The 20241-nt window shown below is 32.5% G+C and overlaps 7 non-coding genes across 7 annotated transcripts; 2 read left to right on the top strand and 5 right to left on the bottom strand.

Annotated features, from left to right (window-relative positions):
* Window positions 1–420: 420 nt before the first annotated feature.
* On the bottom strand, window positions 421–539 carry LOC149425461 (5S ribosomal RNA). Its single transcript, XR_016305709.1, has one exon. It is a non-coding gene; the product is annotated as a 5S ribosomal RNA (ribosomal RNA).
* Window positions 540–861: 322 nt separating this feature from the next.
* Window positions 862–980, bottom strand: LOC149425462 (5S ribosomal RNA). Its single transcript, XR_016305766.1, has one exon. It is a non-coding gene; the product is annotated as a 5S ribosomal RNA (ribosomal RNA).
* Window positions 981–13838: 12858 nt separating this feature from the next.
* On the top strand, window positions 13839–13957 carry LOC149425463 (5S ribosomal RNA). The gene has a single exon (XR_016305767.1). It is a non-coding gene; the product is annotated as a 5S ribosomal RNA (ribosomal RNA).
* Window positions 13958–14279: 322 nt separating this feature from the next.
* Window positions 14280–14398, top strand: LOC149425464 (5S ribosomal RNA). Its single transcript, XR_016305710.1, has one exon. It is a non-coding gene; the product is annotated as a 5S ribosomal RNA (ribosomal RNA).
* A 3574-nt stretch (window positions 14399–17972) lies between these two features.
* Window positions 17973–18091, bottom strand: LOC149425465 (5S ribosomal RNA). Its single transcript, XR_016305768.1, has one exon. It is a non-coding gene; the product is annotated as a 5S ribosomal RNA (ribosomal RNA).
* A 323-nt stretch (window positions 18092–18414) lies between these two features.
* On the bottom strand, window positions 18415–18533 carry LOC149425466 (5S ribosomal RNA). The gene has a single exon (XR_016305696.1). It is a non-coding gene; the product is annotated as a 5S ribosomal RNA (ribosomal RNA).
* Window positions 18534–18856: 323 nt separating this feature from the next.
* On the bottom strand, window positions 18857–18975 carry LOC149425467 (5S ribosomal RNA). The gene has a single exon (XR_016305697.1). It is a non-coding gene; the product is annotated as a 5S ribosomal RNA (ribosomal RNA).
* Window positions 18976–20241: the final 1266 nt, after the last annotated feature.

The raw sequence follows: 20241 nt of genomic DNA on the forward strand, positions 1-20241 counted from the left end.
GGCCAAAAGTATTTTGGTTATTGAAGTGAAACTTCTTTACGCGCGTCATGCAATTTCGAGGAGTAAAACCAACTCATGACCGAAACGAAAATGCGGGACCGATTAAAGTTCATTTGATGTAGTAAAAGTTTTGAAGTAAAATATAAATGCTTCTTAGCTCATCTCGACAACTGGCGTTGGTGGTGTAATGGTCAGCATAGTTGCTTTCGAAGCAGTTGATCCGAGTTCGATTCTCGGCCATGGAATATTATTTTTTTGTTTTTAAGGAATTTTTTTTTTTTAATGGTTGACCATAATATCAATCCACTAAGTAATATTTTAGGCCTGTAGCATAATTGAAAAGTTAAAGAATGATATAAAATTTTTTATGATGTTAACGATAAAAAAATGAAAAAAAACATAAAATTAAAATAAAAAATGGGCCAACGGCACGCGGTGTTCCCAAGCGGTCACCCATCCAAGTACTGACCGCGCCCAATGTTGCTTAACTTCGGTGATCGGACGAGAACCGGTGTGTTCAAAATGGTATGGTCGTTGGCAAAAGTTAAACAATATTAATTTCTATTCTACCTGCCAATAAATATATGAAAATTAGTATAAAAAAGCCCTAATAATATTGAAAAAATTAGCAAGGTGTGTGCGAGGTTGATAAAAATAATCATTACATACGCGCTTGAAAAAGATCGTAATTACATTAATAAGTTTGTAGGAATTTTTTTTTTCAATGGTTGACCATAATATCAATCCACTAAGTAATATTTTAGGCCTGTAGCATACTTGAAAAGTTAAAGAATTTTATGATATTATTAATTATAGTAATGATAAAAAAATAAAAAAAACATGAAATTAAAATAAAAAATAGGCCAACGGCACGCGGTGTTCCCAAGCGGTCACCCATCCAAGTACTGACCGCGCCCAATGTTGCTTAACTTCGGTGATCGGACGAGAACCGGTGTGTTCAACATGGTATGGTCGTTGGCAAACGCTAAACAATATTAATTTCTACTCTACCTGCCAATAAATATATGAAAATTAGTATAAAAAAGCCCTAATAATACTGAAAACATTAGCAAGGTGTAAATATTATATACCTAGTTTAACTCACTCTCCTAACTCATCTTCGCTGTCTACAGGCAGAGCGCACGACTGTGGTCGTGAAGAACCGAGGTTCGATCCCCGCTTTAACTAATTTTTTTTTTCTTTTTTTATAACTTTTAATTTTTTTTATCACATGCTACTTATAAATATGTCAATAGACAGAAAAAAAGAGAGAATGAAATGAAAAGAGAGAGAGAGAAGAATACTAGAAGTTTCACTTCTGTCTTGCGTAGGCTTGACACACCCATTTTTTTTTTGTTTTTGGAGTGTTATGCAGTGTTGCGCTAACCCTTCTTTAGCCAACGTTACGGACATCATTGCAGTGTCCATCATCAGAGCAGATGTGTTATTTTTGCAATTATATTTGTTACAAAAATAACACATCTGCCATGATGATAGACACTGCAATGCTGTCCGAAACGTTGGCTAAAGAAGGAGTTAGCGCAACACGGCATAACACCCCAAAAACAAAAAAAACAGTAATTTAAAAAAATATATGTTTATAACGACAGTTAACTAAAGCTTATCTGATACTATGGAGGCCGTGCTAAAATTTGTCTGTCGGCCGTCGGAACATTTCTTATGACCGTGCTCGCAAATATCGCTAACTGACCATGATGAATTTAGTCAAAATCGTATTGAAAGATCGTCCGTGCTAGACCTTCATATAGCAGTCTTACGCGGTACTGCACAAAGTGTGGTTGAAATACAAGGAATACCTAGCGCCCCATCAGATGCACAACTGCAGGTAACGAATGCGTATTCCCACTCAGGTAATTACACAATATCGACGTCATTCATCAAGGCTTTTGCAAATATACTTAGTCGAGTGTCCGAGGAGCGTAGCTTTGTGGCCGGTAATTTATATACGCGATAAATTACCGCCGAACGGTGATATACTCGGCGCTTCACAGTACTGTCCGGTACGCACAACGATCCAACGCGCTTCTTAAGCTGGTCAAAAATACATGTATACGCCAAAAGAGATACGCCCTAACCTAACGATAAACTAACCCAAATACTCTAGGATAATAATAATACACCCAACTCGAGTAAAATATAGTCAGTATTAGAATAGCAATGAGACCGTCTTAAGAGGGATACACATGCCAAAAATATTTAAATTCAAATAAAGGTTAAAGGCACAAAAATCGCTTGGCAAACGGAATCTAGAAATAGTCCATTTAGCGCAAAAGTGTTTAAAAAAAAGTGAATTATTTTATCAGAAAGAAAAAAAGTTAATCAAAAGAAACTATTACAGATAATCTTATCCATCACTTTGTATTTATTTAAAGATGTTTCTTACATGCGTTCATACATTTAAAATTAAGATATTTATAAAAAAAATCTTCTCGAGCGAAACAATAAGAAAAGTTTCAATTTATCCGAAGAACATCCGAATCGTAAAGATTAATCGAAAATAGTGATTTCACATCAAGTAATATAACTTTTATCGTTTAAAAATATTTAATATCAAATGTTATTATTTCACAGAATCCAATATCAGAAGACAAAATGGCTATAGAAACTACCTACATGGTTATTTGTTAGGATTTAGAAGGCACTGCAACCACAATCTATTACAGGCGATTTCTACGTTGTTTTACCTGTGCGACTTTAGCTAAACATCCTAAATGCTTTATTGAGTGCCAAGGCTTTGTCGAGGACCACTCAGGGAATCAGCCCACTTGGTCAACTTACTGCTGCAACAGGGCTGTAAGACAAAATGTAAAATCCAAACACATCCAAACGAGTGTAATATCGGTTATTTCTATTATACATTCTATTATATTTGGATTATGCAGCAGATAATAAATCCCTAGATTCTTTTAATAAATAAATATCCCTGATTAATCTATTACAGCACATCTTCATGGTTGATCGGTATAGCAAAAACAAATCAACTTTAACCAGAACAAAAATTCAATACAAACCAGAACAATATTATTTCCAGACCGTTAAGTATATTCAGGTCATTAAACAACTATGGAAATTGCGATGATTCATCAAAATAAATTACAAAAAGCTAATATAAATTCAATTTATTATACAAACCTAACATACTCACATTATTTTAACTAAAAATTTAATAAATTCTGCAGAATATTAAAAGAATTTGTAAAAAATAGTGTTTCGTTATTTTAAGCACTCCCGTTGCAATTTTAGTTTTGTTTAGAAGTCTGTTTGAATTTTACTTTTGCTTTTCGTGAATGAATGAATGTAAATCTTGGAAGTGAAAATTATTCCACTTTTCGACATACAAACGAGCTGAAACTGAATTCTATTGACTTTTGGTGGAAATTACGCATACACATGTAGACATATACGCATTTCTCTGAAATTGGATGACTTTACAATAGTTAATATATGAAAAAAATATCGATCCTACCAAATTGGGATTTGGTTAGCGCGTTGACTCCAGTCCCTGGGGAGGTAGGTTCAATCCTCAGTCAATTTAAAAAAAATGTTTTTACTTTTATTTTAAAAGATCAAAGCTGTTTAAGAGCTCATCCATGGGGAGGAAGGTCCAATTCTCAGTCAAAACATTTTGAATCAATGCTGATTCCACTATTCAATAGATATACGTTATTAAAAAAAATGGACATGTTTGTCCAAGACACTATTTAGATTGCAATTAAATTCCGGTAGAACCTTGCAATCATGAATAAAAATGCAATGAAAATGAAGATAATGTTGGTGGTTCTTGTCTAAGTACGATGCAGTTAAGTTTGACTGAAGGGGATATTTAACTGCACATTAGCTTAGTGGTTAGAGCAACGGTAAGACTGAGGTACTGGGTTTAATTCCTAGATACCGCCGAATATTTTTGTGTTTTTTCTGAGAGTTGTTAATATTATTGTGAATGATTGAATAGTTTAATTAGATTTAAAATTCATATTTGGCCAACTAACATTCCGATTCAGTGCTTTGTGTCATGACACGGCACCGCAGCATCGCCCGGCGAGAAGGCCTGGGGACTGCAGACGACAATGCAGGAAGATTTACGGATCCGACGCGGATTAAAGCTTCGTGAGAGGCGGCCCTAAATTATAAGTAATTGTGATGAGAGGTCACACACGGATTATTATAAAAAATATCATATTTCTGTGATTAATCCGTGTCACTTTACCATTTGGAAAAATAATTTCACAGACATTTCGACCCTATAGACGTGCCTATATTTTTAAAAACATTTAATATAAATGAATACCATACAGCGCTATGAGACTAGATGAAAAATAAAAGATAAATATATTGAAAATGTAGAAGTGACGATATTATTTCGTGCATACCGTGTCTATAAGTCAATCAAATAACAAATTCAAATCACAAGATAAAGCTAATGGTAGTTGTAATATCTTTTTTATTAGTATATTAGCTTACTCTGGCACTAGATTTGTCTATTGTTTTACCCATAGAAGGCGGTAGCTGCCGAAAATATTAGGATAATATATAAGGTGGGAATCTCAAGGTCGGGGTCCAGATTATTTCAACCGCCTGCTAATTGCATATCAGAGCCATTGTCAATCTATCACAATAAAAGTCCAAGTGTTTGGTTGAAGCCGGAGTTTTAATGATTAAGAGAGTTTGCAAGAAAACCTCGAAGGCATAACAGTAGCAAAGTTAGTATTGGTCAAATAGACTTACGTTGCGTTAGTTATCATTTTAATGAATCATTCGTTTTTTGGAAAAGCTGGTATCTGGTTAATTTGGTTGTGATAATTGTGTCGCATAGTTGTTACGTTATTCGTAAATTTAAAATTTATTGAATGTGAAGATGATCCTTGACCCGCGAAGAATAGCGAGATATAAAATTGAAATATAACAGTGTTATTTAAGAAATTAGCATAAGTATTTTTAAAAAATGCCACTACCGAGGATCGAAACCCAAATCAACTGTTTGGAAGACAACTATGAAGCCCATAACACCATTAACTATCGGAAGAACGGCGGAATAAATTCATTATATTTTGTACCGAAAATATAAGAATGATGTGTTTTTATTTTAAAAACATATACACTTTTTAGAATGTTAAGTATAAACAACGGAAATTATATTGCTTGACCAATCAGTTGCATTTGTGAAAAAGACGAATAAAATATTTTTATTTTCATATTTTTAATTTTTTTATTTATTCTTAAATATATTTGTTTAACAAAGGTATAGTATATTTTCCTCCACGCTAGGAGTTCACCCGTGTTGTGGAGGACTTTTACAATTGTAAAGTTATATAATAGTAAACAATACAGTGGAGATTAGCTACACAAAGAAACAATAAAAATTAAAATATAATATATAAAAAGTTTTAACAAGAACAAATGTAAAATATAACAAAATTAAATATTAAAAGGATTGTAGCCAGTTCCATATGTGTTCTGTAAGATTAGATGTTTTATATTGTGTTGGAAGTGAATTGTATAGTTTTATAGCCTGGAATCTATAGTGTTTTTGTCCAAAGGATGTGTTTGTTTTTGGTCTTAGTAATGGTGTGCATGTCTTGTTCTAGTATTGCGAGAATTTATTATAGGTATATTATTAATGTAGGCACTTTATCATACAATCTGTTATAATTTTGAAAATCAAAGAAAATCCGAGTTCCCATTTAACCAGAGTTACGCATGACATATAGACATATAACCGAAATTAGTATTTTTGATAACAACCAATGTAATGAACATACTATTGTAATAAATAATAAATAAATTTATTGTGCATGTACTTGCATTAATAATTACATTGAATGTACGTTTGTATCTTTGCAACAAAGACGAGGAGTAGCTGATTTAACATTTATACATATAATTTTAAACAATAACATCAACTGTACCGTATTTCTATCACTAATTAATTTGAACATGACGTACACGACATACAGCGCCATTCCATACAATTAATTACCGAACAAACGCAGTTTCGCCGTGCTCTTAAAGCATTCGATAATATTAATAACTCTAACATCCACATTTATCAGATTCACTGCCTAAATTTAAATGGAGCATCATGTCAATATAATATAAACTGTTACACTTACATTTCCACATACATCAATACACTACACACGTCACCCGGTAATTGCTAAATATACATAATACACAATACATAAAACATTACAAGGAAACATATCATAGGTACCTACCCCCACCTCAAAATATTTAATATCTGTAAATTGTTTTATCACTGTAACCAATGTACTTTTAATTTCTATAATATAATATAAATTCATCGATATTTATTTACTAGTACTTCACATGTAAGATACACATAGAATACACCTACAGGAAGCAAAATGGTAAACGACTAGGAATATGAAAGCTGGGTAGGTACCTACCTATTTATAAGACATAGAACATAATGCATTTACGTGCATTTGAAAACTGCATGGGGTCAACTAGTAATAATACAAGGTCACGCGAGGTCACTGGCCATATTATTGAAGTCTCTAATAAATGGTAATGGCTGCGTTCGACCATCGCGCAAAATATTAGCATTTAGCCATTTACTCATTCCGCCCTTTCTTCCTAGCAATGGCCAATTATATTTTTATCAAACATAAACAATGACAACATATTCCCATCGTCCTATCGAGATTATGGCAGATTTATTATGAAGAAGAGTTAGCAACGAATGCATGTACTCATATTTCAAATTTAGCATTAGAGAAAGACAAATTATGTACATTGCTTATTTCTTAGTTAGTATGAATGTACCTCTACATATTTATTACATGTGTACCTTCTCGTATTTCATGAGCTGTGAGTATTTTTGTATTCTGAACATTAGAGTCTGGCTGACACTATTTTCGTAATAACTCACTTATTTTTTGTAAAATGCGGTTTTTGTAAAGTGTACCGCCTTACCAGAGATAATTTGTTAACATATTTACTTAAAAAATATATCTATCCGATGTAGTTTTCCCAGGAGAACTACATAAAGTCAGAGAAATTTTTATTTTTTTTTAATTAAGAAATACGAAAATTATCTTTATGTCTACAGGGTTTTCCAATATTAGGTGTTATTTTGAATAGCCCGCTATTTCGGTAGAAGTTACTTTTGAAGCTGTCATTTTTTGTCATTTGACAAGTTTCAACAACGCTTTGAAATTATTGAAATTCACTTAAGTGAATCAAATGAAAATCATCTTGAGTGATGAGGCCCATTTCCACCTCGATGGCTTCGTCATCAAGCAAAATTTGTTGCATCTGGGGCTCGCAAAACCCGAGAGATTGTTGAAAAGCTTCTTTATCATCAACTTGTGACTGTTTGGTGCGGTTTATGGTCCGGCGGAGTCATTGGACCTTACTTTTTCGAAAATAAGGCTGGAGCAACAGTTACGGTGAATGGATTACGCTATCGAGAGATGATTAATATTTTTTTATGGCCAGAATTGGATGGTATTGGTCTGGACGACGCAACAAGACTGCGCTACGTGCCACACAAGCAACGAAACCATTGATCTTTTACCATTGAATATCAAAATAACACCTCTTATTGGAAAACCCTATATTTCCCAGCTAAATAAGCGTTCTTCACAGTACAAATAAGTCATATTAGGCTTCACTGTAAATATACAGAGTAGATACTACATTGGCTTGAGAAAATGAAAAATTACAATTGACACGAAGTTTGCGACGAGCTATTCACAGATAAAAAATCTATGTTTGCAAGTGACGAAACGACAATCCAGAATAATATTATGATACTTTATTTCCTTGCCAAGTGAACAAAATACATTTTTGTATGCTAAAAGCATTTTTTAAGGTTCAAGATAGAATAAAATCGCGGCAAGTGCGTTAGGCTACTAGCAAATCCACGGTGTATTTCTTGGTACTCTAAAGGTTAATTGAACCAGCAACTACATACCATCATAGCCATAACATTTATTAATTTTATGGTGAAATCAGTCCGAGTAAGTACCTATTGGCCGTCAACCGGGAGTTTACTAGTCTTGAAATGATTTATTATGATTTCCTTACGCTTTGCGAAGGTGAGGTATATTTGACTCTTGTAATGTTATTAGACGATGTAGAAGTGATATGTGATTGGTTGTATTATCTAACAAGAACGTTCTGACTTCCCGACAAGCAAAGACATAATGAATAAATGCAAACAAGAAAACAAGGAACAGACGTAATTTATACAAAAGAGCACTGAAACATTAAGATGAGACAATACCCTAAAATATAGCCAGAACCTTAACGACGTAAGTGAAGCAGCCGTGCAAAATAATATGCGACACGGTGCCCTTGTGTATTGGACAAACCTACACTTGAATTTGCCCTATCAAATCTCTAAATAAAGTGGGAATCTTAACGACGTAAGTAATGAAGTGGCGTATAAACAATATTCGGCGCGCGGCTCGGAGTAATGGACGCACCTACGGTCGACTTTGCCCTAGCAGGCCTAGAAAATCGATCTTTCCATAATGTTTATTTTAATTATTTCTGATAAACGTATTACTAAAACCGTAAATATTTTTAGAGGGATTCCTCAGAAAATTATAAACTAATCGTCTATAAAAATAAAATCTGGTGCTTAGCGTTAATTTTATAGTTGAAAAACGTTTTATAAATTTTTCAAACCGTTGTTCATAAAACATTTTCATCTTAAGGTCATGTTGTTGTTAATCTTAAATATAAATAACTTACATCCGTAGGGATCCCTCTAGAAACATTTAAGATTTTAGTAATGCGTTCATTAGAAATAATTAAAATGGGAGCGTCGAGCAAACTCGTGGCATTAGAGTCTTATGTTGCCTTAATGTGACCTGTAGGGAACCTAATGAAAAATAAAACATTTTAAAAAACAGTCGCTTCGGTACTTCGGAAGTCGTACTGACCTGTAAGAACTTTAGATCGTAAAAATAATTATAGATATTGTATAATCTAAAAGATAACTTCATAATTTCGAAAAAAAAGTTTGCAAACCCCAAACACAAATGAATGAATGTCAAATGTCAACTTCAAAAAGCCGACAGAAATCTCAGTGAAACTTAAAAATTCGTGTCGAATTTTATAAAAATAAATACAAAATTCTCGAAGACCGCACATTTTTATGTTGTGACATCACGAGCTAAAAAAACGGATTTATTTATTTTATTAGTAAAATAATTATATGATTCTAACATTCTGATAATCTTAGTAGAAACATTTATCCACACGATTTTTTCCAAGGCGTTATAAAATGCATGCAACCTTCCACAAATCATGATTTCAGAGGAAATTTTGTTTTAAAATTTATAAAGCCCCCGCTTTCAGAATTTAAATCGATTTAAAACATATTTTTCTTGAACACTTTAAGATTTAAGTTTAAATGTTATTTTTAAAGATAATATCTACACATTTGTAGAGCCGAAATGGTAAATATATGAAAAAAATCGCAAAGTATCCTCCGAAAATGATTAAAAACGTGTTTTCTTCTGTTATTGGTATGAAACCATTCAAAGTGTATCTTTAAATACAACTAAGTCATTTGTCAAGAGATGTTTGCTATATTTTAAACGATTCGTGTTTTATTCAATATTTTCACAGTTTTCGTTTAATTAATATTGTTTTTTTTTAATATAAACGCTCTCCCGATCTCACGTTCGTATTTAAATATCTCCATTTCAAACTACGGAGCGTTAAATACATAAACGAAAATTAGAACCGTATACTATTTACAGAACTATTCGTTATTATCATTTGTCTAGGTCTGATACATAATTATCAAGTAGAAGTTAGATATTATAATCCATCGAGTAACTCCCTCATAACATTTCAGCCATTGGTCACATTACTTGAAGTACTCTAGCGTGAATTCGCGACGTTTCACCTGTAAATTATACAAAGTGTCGTAGAATCAGTAACATCGTTTCGCAATTATGATCAATAATTATGACTAAAAGATGGCCGCTCGCCTGTGAGATTATTAGCAATCGCAGCTTACCATAAATATCCCGCGACGGCTGTACGTTCTAATGCGAATTAATGAAGAATGTGATAACATTTTAAAAGGCCATATAAATCTCCAGGGGATTGTGGGTTACGAGTAATCGCTACTCCGTGTTATTTGAATTGGATATTTATTATTTTCAAAAGAAACTTTTCATGTCCGCGGGATTTACTGAAATATATAAGTAGGTAAAATGTATCTAAGTGCGTACATGGAAAAAACAAAATATAGATAAAATCTCTTCAAATTATTCGTATTCCTGTTAGGCATCCTGATAAACTCACGATGTCCGAACATGTGTTCATAAAAATCTTAATATTTTTGCATTTCGTCATAATATATTATTATATTATACGAATTTACAAACACTTTATCAGTAAGCGGTTTTCAGTCACGTTTTTAACAGGATTAACAATAATTTGAAGAGATTCTGAATATATTAGAAAATGAGTATATTATATACTCAAAAAATAAATATATTATGTGCATGTTAATGCAATTTTTTCCCTTTCGAGCGATAACACTTAAATCATGAGATGGTAAATTCTGTTTTAAATACATTCATTTATTTACTTTTATAATAATTATAAACAAGAACTATAAGCAAGACAAAAGAACAAAGAAAAAAGAATATACATTAGTACAAAGTTAATGACAGAAATGAAGAAGAAACAAAATCTGTTTTGCAGTGACCTCGTTAAAATATGCACTGTTAAAATGTTTAGTAGGTACAGCTTTATACTAAGAGAGGCATATTAAAAACATAAGCTAACATAGCGTAAGAGTTACCAATGGTGTGTAATCTATTATTTATATCAGAATATATTAGTAGGACTTCACGCATTATACTTTTGGTGCCCTTTGTGGAGGTGTGTAGATCGACTAAATAGTTTAATTTCTGGAAATGTAATCTTTTTAAATAATTGAATTTAGGAGTCACCTCTGGGCTGGAGCCCTACAATACTTGATAAACCTACTTGATTCTGTGCTAAGGAGGGCGGTCTGTCTGATTGACAATCCGTTGTTAACAGACCGATTGCAATCTTTAATGCACAGACGCAATGTAAGCAAGCTGAGACTGTTCTACAGGTATTTTAGTGGAGTGTGCTTTAAGGCTAGCAGAATTGATTTCCGGTGGACCGGTGCATGCGCGTGAAGCTCGACGGACACGAACGGAACACCCGTTCAAAGTTGATGTTGGATTTATGAGAACAGGCCGTATTTTCGACTTGTTTTTGTGTAAGTCGGCTCGTATGTGGAACGAGCTACCGACAGTTTTTTCTTCTTTATATAATCCGGGCGTCTTCAAGACCCGCATTAATATATACCTCCCTACAGCCCCTAAATCAACCCGCCTCACAACTCTGCCCAACCGGATGACATAATTCCCGCTTTTGCACTGTACAGACGAAGGCGCTCAAGTGAAGTGTCAGACATTTGTCACAAGAGAATGGGTCATTTTAACGTCTCGTTCTTGGGTTCAACAGTCTTTAAGACCCATGTTCACTCCATCCTACACAAAGCATCACTAAAGATGATACAGGGTCTCCCCCACTTTCGTAAATGCCCTTGAAGTGATTTAAACATTAAACGTCAGTACATCAAATTGATCAATTATAACTTATTATTAAAATATTAACTGCACTTGTGCTAATCGTGGAGGTTTCGAAAGTTTCAGGATGCAGAATTTTCCCCTAACATATATTCCTACAATCTTATCCTGGATTATCTTTTCCGATTTTATGTCCGGATTAAATCTTCCCCTAAAGTAAACCCTTCCACACACTTTTCCACAAATGATCATCTAGTCAATCAACATTATGCAAGTGCATTATATAAGCAAAATAAATACAAAACAATACAAGAACAACACGTCAACTCACCAGAGATCAAATGGGAAAATAATTCACCGACTCCAGATATTTTCAAATCAGAGGGTTCGGCTTGGTAGAACTCCTAACTGGGCCTATAATTCCTACTGATCCCTCAGAATACATGTATTCAAAATGACCGACTTTTGCATCTTTATATATAATTTTTTTGATAGATCTAAATTATTATTATTATTATCAGGAGCATCTTGATTTTGCCGCTCCTTATGATGTGACTGAAATTATTTTTTCTTTATAGATTTAACAACTTTAGCACCATATTACGTACATTATATTACTTACACCGTATTACATACACCATATATCAATATATATTTATAAAATCAATGATTCTTTGTTGGTTCTTCTTTCACGTCGCAACGAAGCAACCGATCGATGTGATTTTTCGCATAAGGATAGTTGAAGGACTGCGAAGTGACATAAGCTACTTTTCATCCCGGAAGAATATTTCGTTTCGGTTGTAAAGTTGTTTGTTCAGTAATTTCTCCCTAATATCAAGCGAACGAAGCCGCGGGTAAAAGCTAGTATCTTCTCTTCTCTTTTTTATCTCTATAATCTCTACCTCTATTACACTAAAATAAAGTCGCCATCGGCGTCTGTCTGTTTGTTCTTTTGAACTAAGCTAAGCTAGAACTAAATTTTGATAAAGTTTTCACTATCATTAAGAGATTTTTTTCCGGAAGGTTTATATAAATAATACATGAATAATATATCTACAGAAAGTAGAGAAAAGCCGACGAGTACAACGACAACGTCGAGTACACCAAGTTCCTGGCGGCGCGTGGCTTTGTTTTTATGCAAATCTACAGTTTTATTCCAAGATTAATGAAAATTTACAAACTTGAAGTTAAAAAAAATTATTTATTTTTTAAAACTAAAAAATAATATTTTTTACTAGGGATTGAACATTCCAACCCAGGAACTGCAGCCGACGACCCAAATCCCGATTGGATAAAACAGGCATTTCAGAGAATATGCATGAGTGTATGCGTGGTCGCCACCAAATTTCTATAGAATAGGTTAATTTACACTCCCAAGATTTGCATTAATTAACGAAATAAAAAGTGATATTCAAACAGATGTATTTAAAAAGAGAAAAAAATACCTACTGTCAACATCCGAATTAGAAAAACTCTGCGTAATACCCAGTGATGCACGGGACTTTTGTTCACTGATTTTACATTATACTCATGTATATAACTATATAACCATCCGGCCTAGACCTTTTCACACGAGAAACTACAAAGAAATAACCAAAAACTATTATATGTAGATGAGTTGTGTTTTTACCTTGTTTAAACATTTGTTTGTATGAATCGATAAAGATGGATAGTAATACTTGATACCAATAAAAATATCTTAAAGTAATCTTTATTCTTTTTTTTTTTTTTTTTTTTTTTTTTTTTTTTTTTTTTTTTTTTTTTTCAGTTTTTAAATGGCCTTGTAAGCCGAAACAGCTGTCACAATAATAAAAAACTAAAACACTTGCAGAACTTAATAATAATATTATCAAATTTAATCTAAATTAAATTTATAAAAAAAAAAAAAAAATGGGTGTGTCAAGCCTACGCAAGACAGAAGTGAAACTTCTAGTATTCTTCTCTCTCTCTCTTTTCATTTCATTCTCTCTTTTTTTCTGTCTATTGACATATTTATAAGTAGCATGTGATAAAAAAAATTAAAAGTTATAAAAAAAGAAAAAAAAAATTAGTTAAAGCGGGGATCGAACCTCGGTTCTTCACGACCACAGTCGTGCGCTCTGCCTGTAGACAGCGAAGATGAGTTAGGAGAGTGAGTTAAACTAGGTATATAATATTTACACCTTGCTAATGTTTTCAGTATTATTAGGGCTTTTTTATACTAATTTTCATATATTTATTGGCAGGTAGAGTAGAAATTAATATTGTTTAGCGTTTGCCAACGACCATACCATGTTGAACACACCGGTTCTCGTCCGATCACCGAAGTTAAGCAACATTGGGCGCGGTCAGTACTTGGATGGGTGACCGCTTGGGAACACCGCGTGCCGTTGGCCTATTTTTTATTTTAATTTCATGTTTTTTTTATTTTTTTATCATTACTATAATTAATAATATCATAAAATTCTTTAACTTTTCAAGTATGCTACAGGCCTAAAATATTACTTAGTGGATTGATATTATGGTCAACCATTGAAAAAAAAAATTCCTACAAACTTATTAATGTAATTACGATCTTTTTCAAGCGCGTATGTAATGATTATTTTTATCAACCTCGCACACACCTTGCTAATTTTTTCAATATTATTAGGGCTTTTTTATACTAATTTTCATATATTTATTGGCAGGTAGAATAGAAATTAATATTGTTTAACTTTTGCCAACGACCATACCATTTTGAACACACCGGTTCTCGTCCGATCACCGAAGTTAAGCAACATTGGGCGCGGTCAGTACTTGGATGGGTGACCGCTTGGGAACACCGCGTGCCGTTGGCCCATTTTTTATTTTAATTTTATGTTTTTTTTCATTTTTTTATCGTTAACATCATAAAAAATTTTATATCATTCTTTAACTTTTCAATTATGCTACAGGCCTAAAATATTACTTAGTGGATTGATATTATGGTCAACCATTAAAAAAAAAAAATTCCTTAAAAACAAAAAAATAATATTCCATGGCCGAGAATCGAACTCGGATCAACTGCTTCGAAAGCAACTATGCTGACCATTACACCACCAACGCCAGTTGTCGAGATGAGCTAAGAAGCATTTATATTTTACTTCAAAACTTTTACTACATCAAATGAACTTTAATCGGTCCCGCATTTTCGTTTCGGTCATGAGTTGGTTTTACTCCTCGAAATTGCATGACGCGCGTAAAGAAGTTTCACTTCAATAAATGGAGTTCTACGAATTAAACACAAAAACAATAAATAATAATCTTTATTCAAATAATATTATTGTTATCTGTATTAAACATTGTTTGAAGTTTTAATCTCGATGTTTTATGTATTTTTGTGAATATTCCACCGTATCTAAGGATACGAATCTTTTGCCGCAAAATTAAAATATACGATGGTCATTAGGATATGGCAAAATGGTCAGCAGCGGGACGTTTAATATTCCTGTCATGCACGAAATGGTCATTTTCGAGATAAGAACATTTTCAAAGCATCTTTCTAATCGATACGCAATAATTAAAATACATCTAACTTGCGGCAAACATAGCGATAACATTTTATTAATAAACGTGTGGAAACTTTTATGGTCCATTTTACATTTTTCATAAATTGCGGCGGTTTTCTAGAACTGTTTGAATGCCAAAGGGTAATTACGTTTGACTATTTTTATTTATGAAGCCTGGCGTTTTTTAATTGGTTTATTGTCTTCATCCGGTGGAAATTATGGAAAAAAACACCTTACATCTGCTGTCATGTAACATTGTGCCCTTTGGCTGTATTATCAGAATGGGTTTATCTGTGAAAATGAAATCAGTATTTTTTTTAAATATCTGTTTAAGATTACAGTAAACACTAAGAAACAAAAAAAATAAATTATTTCACTCACAAGGAGAAAAATTTCTGATAAAGAAATAATGCTAATTTATTAAAAATCTCTTTAAATTATTCTTGTTAAAAACGGGATTGTAGGTCATCAACGAATGAATTGATAGGTATCCTAAAAAAAGTTTAAGTAAAACACCAATGTTTCATCACTTAAAATTAAGCTTTATCAGTAAGCGGCTTGCAGTCCCATTTTTAACAGGATTACCAATAATTTGAATATTTCAGAATAACTTATTTTTCTCCACGTAGGTAGGTACTTAAGAAATAAATATATAATGTTTTGTCGCGATGTCCTAACACGTGTTCATACAAGTTCTAGCATTTTTGAATTTCGTCATGATACATTATTAAAAACAACGCAGGTGGATAAAAACGTGTTAACCGATATTATTACGAATTTACCAAGAAAGCGGCTTACAGTCCCGTTTTTAACAAGATGACTATGATTTGAAAACATTTTCAATAAATCAGCATTACTCATTTTTTTCAGGATTCCCATTGGTGTGTACTGATTTCTGGAATTAAGCATTGTGCAGCTTTTCTGCCTGGAATTTCAGCACAATTATTTTCCAATAGCAAAGTGATCGTCATTTTTAGATTCCTAGATATAAATAATCAGTGAAATGGATATTTTATGAGAATTGTCACTGTGCAAAGGCAGATTCAGCGTAGGATTTATGAATTTTAAATTCTTTGAGTAGCGTGATTATAAATTTTGTTGCGTTTATCCACCACATGCAATCATTCTCAGTAAGTGTGATGACATCAATCATTTAAACAAGCACTTAAATACCGTACAAACACGACATAGCAAGCAATCCATTAGCTGTGAGGGGGGCAGTTATTACAGCGTTCTTGAGGTGATTTTTCACAAAACAGTAATATACAAATCATCCAAATTTTATTATTATTATTATTAATTGCACTTTTGTAAATGAACTCCACGAAGGAGGCTCAGAGGAATCATTTTTTTCCATGGGCTCTATGTCATATAATTTGGAGATGCTGTGAGGCAGATCGTTTTGAGGAAAGGCATTTTGCTGTAGGAGGGAGGAAACAGATGCCGGTAAATCATTTCACAACCTTTTTACGACTTTCATTTTAAAAATCCAACTGAAACCAGGTAAACAAAATATTAAATGTACAGATTATTAATTTTTCTTGTATTTGTTAGGTTCGGTTAGCAAATAATTATAAGCAATAATTAGTCGCCCGAAATATTAATACGAATTGAAAATATCTTCCGAGTAAAAATAAATGCCGCCAACGGGAATTGAACCCGTGCCTTCTGATGTCCGGTCAGGTGCTCTGTATCCACTGAGCTATGTCGCCTTATTTCCAACCCGTCAAATGATTCAATATGTACTAGTACCTCAATCAACAATTACTGCTTATTATATTTTTTCCACCTGTAAACAACCAAATTTATTGCTTATAATCATTTGCTATCCTTAATGCTATGCATAAAACCTTGTCTAATAATAATTAGTTTATCATTATTAAAAAATAAGGTAAGGTTAAGTTCTAGGTATTCTAGTTAAGATTTTTTTAATGTTAAAGAAGTAATGTAATTATTAATTACATATAAAATACTATTTACATTGGGTTTCTGGTTTCTACACATTATGATATTTTAATAATATTCTTGCATGGAAGGGTTAGCTTGTGTTTCCAAGAGGAGTGTATAATAAATAAATAATGTTATTTTTTAATTATAAACTAATATTTATAAGAAATTTTTTTTTGTGCATTGCATAAAGGATAACAAATAATTATAAGCAATAATTAGTCGCCTGAAATATCAATACAAATTTAAAATATATCCCTATCTCTTTAATTAATAATATGATGTGCACATGCATTATGTGCTGTAGTAAGTACATTGGAGTGAAAACATAAAAAATAATTTTATTACATGTTTGGTAATTAATGTTAGTAATTAAAACTTATCTAAAATAATGTAATTGGTAAAAAACAAGATATTCTGTATATATTTGCAGAATAAATTGTTACTTATGGAAAAATGAGTGAGATATGGGTATTATTTAAGATCAATTCATGTGGAAATATTTTTTTTATATAAATGTTTTAAAAATATTTTTGAAGTGAAACTTCTTTACCCGCGTCATGCAATTTCGAGTACCGGAGTAAAACCAACTCATGACCGAAACGAAAATGCGGGACCGATTAAAGTTCATTTGATCTAGTCAAAGTTTTGAAGTAAAATATAAATGCTTCTTAGCTCATCTCGACAACTGGCGTTGGTGGTGTAATGGTCAGCGTAGTTGCTTTCCAAGCAGTTGATCCGAGTTCGATTCTCGGCCATCGCACATAATTTTTTTGTTTTTAACGCCTTTTTTTTTTTCAATGGTTGACCATAATATCAATCCACTAAGTAATATTTTAGGCCTGTAGCATACTTGAAAAGTTAAAGAATGATATAAAATTTTTTATGATGTTAACGATAAAAAAATAAAAAAAACATAAAATTACCATAAAAAATGGGCCAACGGCACGCGGTGTTCCCAAGCGGTCACCCATCCAAGTACTGACCGCGCCCAATGTTGCTTAACTTCGGTGATCGGACGAGAACCGGTGTGTTCAACATGGTATGGTCGTTGGCAAACGCTAAACAATATTAATTTCTATTCTACCTGCCAATAAATATATGAAAATTAGTATAAAAAAGCCCTAATAATACTGAAAACATTAGCAAGGTGTGTGCGACGTTGATAAAAATAATCATTACATACGCGCTTGAAAAAGATCGTAATTACATCCATAACTTTGCAGGAATTTTTTTTTTCAATGGTTGACCATAATATCAATCCACTAAGTAATATTTTAGGCCTGTAGCATACTTGAAAAGTTAAAGAATTTTATGATATTATTAATGATAGTAACGATAAAAAAATAAAAAAAAACATGAAATTACCATAAAAAATGGGCCAACGGCACGCGGTGTTCCCAAGCGGTCACCCATCCAAGTACTGACCGCGCCCAATGTTGCTTAACTTCGGTGATCGGACGAGAACCGGTGTGTTCAACATGGTATGGTCGTTGGCAAACGCTAAACAATATTAATTTCTACTCTACCTGCCAATAAATATATGAAAATTAGTATAAAAAAGCCCTAATAATACTGAAAACATTAGCAAGGTGTGTGCGACGTTGATAAAAATAATCATTACATACGCGCTTGAAAAAGATCGTAATTACATCCATAACTTTGCAGGAATTTTTTTTTTCAATGGTTGACCATAATATCAATCCACTAAGTAATATTTTAGGCCTGTAGCATACTTGAAAAGTTAAAGAATTTTATGATATTATTAATGATAGTAACGATAAAAAAATAAAAAAAAACATGAAATTACCATAAAAAATGGGCCAACGGCACGCGGTGTTCCCAAGCGGTCACCCATCCAAGTACTGACCGCGCCCAATGTTGCTTAACTTCGGTGATCGGACGAGAACCGGTGTGTTCAACATGGTATGGTCGTTGGCAAACGCTAAACAATATTAATTTCTACTCTACCTGCCAATAAATATATGAAAATTAGTATAAAAAAGCCCTAATAATAAGAGAGAAGAATACTAGAAGTTTCACTTCTGTCTTGCGTAGGCTTGACACACCCACTTTTTGTTTCACAGTAATCATTGTTTGGATTTTGTGATTGATGCTTCAATTTTTTTTCGGTAGTCGATTGATAAAAAATTGGAACTGGTCTTTTTCTTTTATGATTTGAATTTTTAGTGTACACATCTTTAAATGAAGGTACTTGAAATTCTTAGAATGAGTGATCAATTAGGTAGTCGCTGGGTTTTTTTAAACTATGATTTTAATTATTATTCTCCGTACGACTTCTATTGGGAGAAGGTTAGTTTTACATGCGGATCACCAACTAATGACAGCAGTTGTAAAGTTGATTGAATTAAGGCGTAGTATATTAAAAATATATTTTTTTAAAGAAAAAAAAAAATTGTTTATAACTAGACATATTTGATCCTTGCATTTCAGATTTTTATCAATTTATAGATATTTGATTGTGTCCGCTGTTTTTAATATTGTGCAGTTTGAGATAAAACAATTTTTCCGATGTGTATTAGATCTCTATTATTCAATTTTCTCAGTAGAATTTCAAGAGATATGCTATAAAAAGCCTTTCTGAGATCAATAAATATACCTGCACATTTTTTACCCTTGTCTAATGATTCGTAAATGTATGAAATTATATTAGCAATAGCATCTTGTGTGCTGAGTGATTTTATAAAACCGTACTGGTTTTTGTGTAAAGGAAAAATATCATTTTCTTTTATAAAGAAAAAAATAATACCTACGTAAGTACAGGTGCCTTATTTCGCAATTCCTAATAAATTTCACAATATAGACACTTGTAGCAATAACCTTCAGAAACATCGAATAAAAGATCGTAAATTAATACTTGAGTATGGGTTGTATCAGGAGAATCTCTTATTCTTATCATATATTCCTCTTCCTCTCCTCCTTACCTAAAATTACTTAAGATACACTTAAGCTCCATCTTTAAGCAATTTTAGCATAATTTTTTTTTGGCTTGATATCAATTAACCTAACATTTACCTTTGTTTTCTACGTATTTGCTGTTTGTTTCTTACAAATAAATAAATCAATTTATTTATCATCTCGACGAACAATTTTTTCACAGCTCATATTAACCCACGAGAAGGTCAAATGAACCACTTTTATGAAATCTACGCATTAACGTTAATCCAATAATCCCTTTAATAATG

The sequence above is a fragment of the Hesperophylax consimilis genome, chromosome 3, assembly GCF_061612785.1.
Source record: "Hesperophylax consimilis isolate HC1 chromosome 3, BYU_Hcon_1.0, whole genome shotgun sequence".
Taxonomy (NCBI): Eukaryota; Metazoa; Arthropoda; class Insecta; order Trichoptera; family Limnephilidae; genus Hesperophylax; species Hesperophylax consimilis.